The sequence below is a fragment of the Pundamilia nyererei genome, unplaced genomic scaffold (assembly GCF_000239375.1).
Source record: "Pundamilia nyererei isolate P.nyererei 1_Seehausen unplaced genomic scaffold, PunNye1.0 scaffold00027, whole genome shotgun sequence".
Classification (NCBI taxonomy): Eukaryota; Metazoa; Chordata; class Actinopteri; order Cichliformes; family Cichlidae; genus Pundamilia; species Pundamilia nyererei.
The window spans coordinates 2,583,407-2,590,174 of NW_005187428.1; the positions used below are offsets into that span (position 1 = coordinate 2,583,407).

Sequence of the window (6,768 nt, forward strand, 5' to 3'; positions counted from 1 at the left end):
AAAAGAGAATAAAATCATAAAAAATAATAATAGTAACAAACTCATGATGAATCAAAAGCCAGAGAATAAAAACGGGTCTTTAGACGACTTTTAAAACTATCCAGTGTTGGGGAGGATCTGATAATCAAAGACAATGTATTCCAAAGTTTGGGGGCAGTCACAGCAAATGCCCGGTCTCCTCTGTGTTTTAATCTGGACCTAGGGATAACCAAAAGCATTTGGTCTGCAGACCTCAAGGATCTTGAGGGAGAATACCAGGTTAGGAGATCAGCAAGATATGTAGGGGCTTTCTTTGCAAGCTCCTTTGACAGCAAGATATGTAGGGGCTAGTCTATGCAACGACTTAAAAACAAGTGTTAAGATCTTAAAGTCAATTCAAAAGCTGACTGGCAGCCAGTGTAGTGATGCAAGTATAGGAGATATATGATCTCGCTTGTGTGTGCATGGATCGCTTTCTCAAAATCTCTGAAACAGAGAAAGGGCTTAACTTTTGTAATTAGGCGAAGATGAAGGAAACTGGTTTTGACTACATTATTTATCTGTTTATGAAATGTTAAATTGCTGTCAAAAATCACCCCTAAATTTCTTGCAAATGGTTTTTTATCACTTTCTTAGGGGCCAAGGTCATAATGGTCAGAAGGACCAAAGACAATGACCTCAGTTTTCTGTTCATTTAGATTTAGAAAATTTAGAGCCATCCATGCCTTGACATCTTCTAGACAATCAAACAGTCCCTTCAGAGGATTCACAGATTTTCATTTTAGTGGAAGGTAAATCTGAGAATCATCTGCGTAACAGTGAAACGAAATTCCATATTTTTTAAAAATAAATCCCAACGGGAGCATATAAATTGAAAAAAGGACCGGACCAAGGATAGAGCCCTGGGGGACCCCGCAAAAAAGGGTCGTCTTTGGAGACAATGTGTCTCTGAATCTAACAGAGAAAGTACGATTAGATAAGTAGGATTTAAACCATTCCAAAGCAAGCCCTTTAATTCCGGCACATTGTTCCAGTCGAGAGATAAGAATCCTGTGATCTACTGTGTCAAAAGCAGCACTGAGGTCTAATAATATTAAAATAACAGAATCTCCCGAGTTGGTAAAAGTTAAAAGGTCATTAGAAACTTTAAAAGAAAATAAATCTGCGTGTGATTTCAAGTGGGTTAAATTCTAGACTATTTGTCTTTATCCAGTGACTTCCTGTTCATGGAGTCTCCAATGACCAGAACCCCTTTGGTAACCAAACCAACTGCTAGCTGTAGCTTCCTTCCTTCCTTTCTTCCTTCACAGACATAGCTGTAGCTTTGTATTTACAAACTTAAGTGTGATATAGGTCACCACTTCCTTTATCAGAAATAGACAGCCTAGAATAAAGTAAAGGGCGAATGACAACACACATTTCCTAAAATATCAAATTAGTCCTTTTGCTGGAGATATTTTTAGTGTCTCTACATTGGGGTTAGCTCTACTTACACTCGGGAAAAGTGAATACTTCTTTTAACACTGCAAAGCTGAACATCGTACATGTTAAACCAGGGCTTTATGTTGGTCAGTCCTGGGGGAAGCAAACTTGAGATGAAGTGTGTCTGCTCTTCAAAACATGTACTGGACAAGTACAATAAGCCTTGACTGATTTATAGCCCAGCAGGAGCTCGTAACTACTACTACCCACCAACTTCTCTTTCTACCAGCGTAGCTGCTCACTGTAAATCAAATCTGCTGCTGGAGATTTTTGGGCACGGGCTCAGCTCTGTGGCACTGCGATCTATATTTAAAAAAACCCTCACCCTGACCTTGTTTCCCAGTATAAAGAAAGTTCCAGACTCCTGGGATGACTGTCATGTTTTTGCTGTGGGCTGTTCCCCAAGTTCCACCTGGACTTGGGGAACCGTGCGGAGTGTCAGAGAGCTGTCAGGCATACCAGAGTGCAGCTGCTTGATTGTCACATTACAACTGACTGCTGAAAAGGATTACTAGCCATTTAAGAAGCAAATCGGGCTCGATCACCAGGCTTATTCACTCAGCGCTAATGATAAAAACCTAAGATGAGCTACCACAGCTACATAGGACAAGTTAAAACGTTTGACTTTACAACATAAATCATGAAAAAGATATTGACTTTGGCATAATAAAGCTGCCTTGCTTCTTCGTGTTCAAATATCACGTTTCTTCTGACATGAAGGCATCAGTGCTTGGGCCAAAGTGTGAACAATAGGAGTGGAAAAGTGTTTGTCGAGTGTCAACTTCAACTCTAAATAGCACTCCTTGCTTGTAGCCTTCCAACTTCTTCATCAGAAATAGACGGCTGAGCAATGAAGTAAAGGGCAAATGACCAAGTTACAGCTTTCAGTCACAAAGCAAAGTGTCCTAACTCTGAACAACAACAACAGCGGCACTGAACATGCATTATATTGTATTTATAGAGAACAATGGTCGTGAAAGCATTGATTAATGATGCTGAGGCTAGTGGCTGATGATCTTTATGTTTTAAAGTTGACACACTTGCACTGATCAGTTTTAAGCTGCTTTCCCCTCTTGTATCTGTGGAAGCATTGTCTGTTAAATTGTCTGTTAAAATGTTTGAGGCCCATATCAAACATGGCCAAGTATGTCCTCCTTCATTTCTTAGCTTTTTGCATATTTGGTACACTTTCATGTTTCAGATACTCAAATAAATTTTAACAATAAGCATAAATACAAAATGCAGCTTTTAAATGAAAATGTCATTTATTAAGGGAAAAGGTTAACCAAACCAACCTGGACCTGTGTGAAACAGTAAGTGCTCCCTAAAACTAATGATTGGTTGTGTGACCACTGGCAGCAGGAACTGCAATTAAGTGTTTGTGATACCTGGCAATGAGTCTTTCACATTACTGTGGAGCAGTTTTGGTTCACTTCTCTTTGCAGAATCGTTTTAGTTCAGCCACACTGGATGGAAACGGCCTGCTTAAGATAATGCCAAAGCATCTCAATCTGATTTAAGTCCAGACTACTCAAAACCTTCATTTTGTTTGTTTTTTTATTTTGGGGGGCAATTCAGACTTGACACTTGGTGGTGTGTTTCTTATCATTGTCTTATTGCATAACTTAAGTGAGCTTGAGCTTCAGGCCATGAACTTATGGCCTGACATTCTCCTTCAGGATTTCTGCTAGACAGCAGAATTTATGGTTCGTCAAGGTCCTGAAGTATGATCCGCTGGTATAATCTGTTTATGAAATGCTGTGTTAGTTTTATGCCAGATGTAATAGGACTCAAACCTTCCAAAAAGTTCAACCTTTGTCTATTCAGTCCACAGAATATTTTCCCAAATGTCATCAAGATGTTTTTTGGCAAATGTGAGGCGAGCTTTTGTGTTCTTTTTGGTCAGCAGTGGTTTTCTCCTTGGAACTCTGTATTGTTGAATCATGACCTTAATCTAACGAGTAAAGTCTTCTGTTCTTTAGATAGTGTTCTGGGTTCTTTTGTGACCTCCTGGATGACTTGTAGATGCATTCTCAGAGTAATTTTCGTGGACGATCACCCCTGGGAAGGTTTATCACTGCTCCAAGGTTTCTCCATTTGTGGATAAAGGCCTTCGTCATGGTTCACTGGAGTCCCAAAGCCTTAGAAATGGCTTTGTAAGCATTTCCAGACTGATAGATGTCAGTGACTTTGTTTCTCATTGTTTTTAAGTTTCTTTCTTTCTTTAAGATCTTTTAGGCTCCTTCATTTTGTGGAAGGTTGTTGACAGGTTCTGTTTGATTGACTTAACAGATCTGCCAAGAATCAGGCCTAAGTGTGGCAAGCTAAAGTGAACACAGCTTTCCAAAAAAAGTATAAAATAATTGTTCTGATCTGAAAGATGTAAGTGTGACAATATGCAAAAAAGAAAATAAAAGAAAAAAGAAGAAATCTGAAAGGGGCAAATACTTTTTCACAGCATTGTAGAAATTGCTTCAGGTTGCTCTATAAAACACACCACTAAGGCAGAGTATACGAAAATAACGATTATGACCGTGACTCGTGCACCGTTACTTCAGTACAGTGTAAGCATGAAGCGTGGTGTTGGAAACAAGAAAAGCATTTTTTAGTTTTGTAATCTCAATGATTTTACTAAAGTTTGTTTTAATACCATTTAGAGGCTGATATATATAAAATAGTTTATACCTTAAAAACATGGCATTTTTTCTACTTTTCTCTATTTTAAAATATTTTTTTTATTCATTAAGGGATAAAAGTAGATTTCCAACATCAAAGAAGATTTTTGTACCAACAAAATAAAATTTACAACATTTGGAATTTATTCATTGTTCAGATTTATATATTGGTTATTGGTTATTATGCACATTGTTGTCTATTTCGATAAAATTTCAGAAACTTGCAGAAGAAATAGTAAATTTTTGTATGTAATGTAAATAATATTGTGGGATTTTATCAAGGTGATATCTGTTCTGTTTATATTCACATATTCACCTGTGGTGTCTCACCTTACTCTAACAGTGACTTTATCAGCAATGGACACAATGAGAAACTGATCTTTAATGTCTTTCTGTTTCTTTTATAGCAGGAGTGAGACCCTAACCATTGACATCCCAGTTACACCTGTTCAAACTCACACTTCTGCTGCTCTACGCTCACACCTGTTCCCCTTCAGCACGCCCGTATTTTGCATGAGGTTCGCATCACAATGAGGGAGAAGGGAATGACATAATGGGATTCCTGTGTCAAAGTCTTCCAGCTCTAGCTTTACAGTATCAGTACCTTTGCACTGCCACCTATTTTGACTTAGCCATGCTTCAAGAGTTTCATCAAAAATGAAAAGATGATGGCTTGACTTGATATGTGACTATAAGAAATTTAAAAGAATATTACACTTTCTAATTGTTTTTACATGGTTAATACTTAGTAGTAAACTAAAACTGTCCATTAGCTGTTGCTGTCACTATTTTTCATTCAAGCATTCTGCAAGTCGGTTGTTTTGCTTTCAGCTCTCATTAGCAGGTCTATAATTCATATGGTGCATTTGGGCTTTGACATTATGTCATATAGCTTATACCCAGTAATTAGTATTCTTGCTTTATAGTGATACATGCACACTGCTTTTTGTGATGAAAGTTATGGTTTTGATTCCATAGAAAGTATACTGTACTCCACAGCTGGATATTGGATGAAAAGCTTGTATATAATTTACTTGTTTTGTAGGTTTTAGTTTCTACTAAGGCACCCATCATAAAGGGTTTCTGACGTATTTAATAAGGCCTTTGCATGTACTTAATATAGATCAGTTAGACGTAATTAACAAGTCTATGGTTGTGAAGCAATAAAGAAATCTCTTTGGCTAATGTTTACAATTTTGATAAAAGTTTGTAATATTTTTTAACAATAATAAGTTGTGCACAAACACTCATAAATAAACCATTAAATGAATGACTTTGATGTTCGCAAAGGATGGCAAAACTATCCGAGTGATTCAGCTCTTCAAGAGAGAAATATATCAACATCTATGTAGGGGTGGGGAACGCCAGGCCTCAAGGGCCGGTGCCCCTGCAGGTTTTAGATCTCACCCTGGGTCAACACACCTGAATCAAATGATTAGTTCATTAACAGGCCTCTGGAGAACTTCAAGACATGTTGATGAGGAATTTAGCCACTTAAATCAGCTGTGTTGAATCAAGGACACATCTAAAACCTTCAGAATACCGGCCCTTGAGGCCTGGATTCCCCAACCCCTGGTCTACTGGATGGATTAATCTATTAGACATTCATGTTCTGTTAGTCATTTTTAAATACCTTGTCATGCAAACTCACTCACTAAAAATGGAAGACGTGATAAATATTTTTACCTGCTGAACATTGTAATTTCTATTCCTATTGTGAGCATGGCATCAGTGTGACTCTTCGGATGTAGTATGAAGAGCACACAGAGAAAACACAGACTATCTGATCACTCACCTCGTGATTAACTTCAAAAGGCAACTGGCTCGTAGTTCATTCACTCGTCATTTAGTCAAATTTACAACTCCAAAATGGATGATGCACGATAATAGTTAGAAAGCCGATAAGCCTTGATAAAGGCGCTCTTATTAAAATTCTAATTAAAAAACACACAAGGATCCACACCTCAAATCATAAGTTAACACTGGCACATCCTGCCAAGGGCTGCTACAGCAGCGTGAAACATTTTCACGAATAACATCCAGCTTTGTTACTGTTATGGCTTCTTTTTTTTTTGCAAAAAAAAGTCTATGAATACTTGTGTATGCAAGTATCTACTGTAACAACAGTTCAGTGAACAAATCTTATTGTATTCAACAAACAGGTTATAGTCTGGCTGCTTTGCTTATCTATTGTGCATTTACATGCCACCTACTTCAGCTTTTTATGCGTTGCAGAAACATTAGAGACCTGCAAGACAATCGCAACATGCACTCTGTTTAAAAAAAGCCTGTAATTAACAGTGAATGTAACCCGATGTTCCTGTCAGCAGTGCACATACGTTCAATTCTGCCTAAATGTATTGTGACACTTTCAGCATTTTTTTTATTGATTGCCTTGTTTGAGTTGTTTACAAATATTGTATGTATGGCTTCAGCAATAAAAAAAAATGGAGGAAAAAAAGTTCTGGTTCTGTTTTAATTTTAACCAATGAAAGGAAATGCTGTCATTTGTAACCATTTGTGAAATTATGGTGTGTTGAAAACACAGTGGAGGGTGACAAGGCAGGAATCTACCTGCAAAACATGTAGCACGTGTGTGTGTGTGTGTGTGTGTGTGTGTGTGTGTGTGTGT

General features: G+C 37.7%; 1 protein-coding gene and 1 long non-coding RNA gene across 2 annotated transcripts in view; both read left to right on the forward strand.

The window, feature by feature from the left end:
- The window catches only part of LOC102214766 (uncharacterized), a 9,315-nt gene extending 3,767 nt beyond the window's left edge, over positions 1–5,548 (forward strand). Inside the window, exon 4 of the long non-coding RNA XR_311602.1 lies at positions 4,544–5,548. This is a non-coding gene — a long non-coding RNA (uncharacterized LOC102214766). The remainder of the gene's footprint in view (positions 1–4,543) is intronic.
- cald1b (caldesmon 1b) overlaps positions 1–6,768 on the forward strand; it is a 21,175-nt gene that overhangs the window by 13,452 nt on the left and 955 nt on the right. The gene's annotated exons all lie outside the window — the stretch shown is intronic.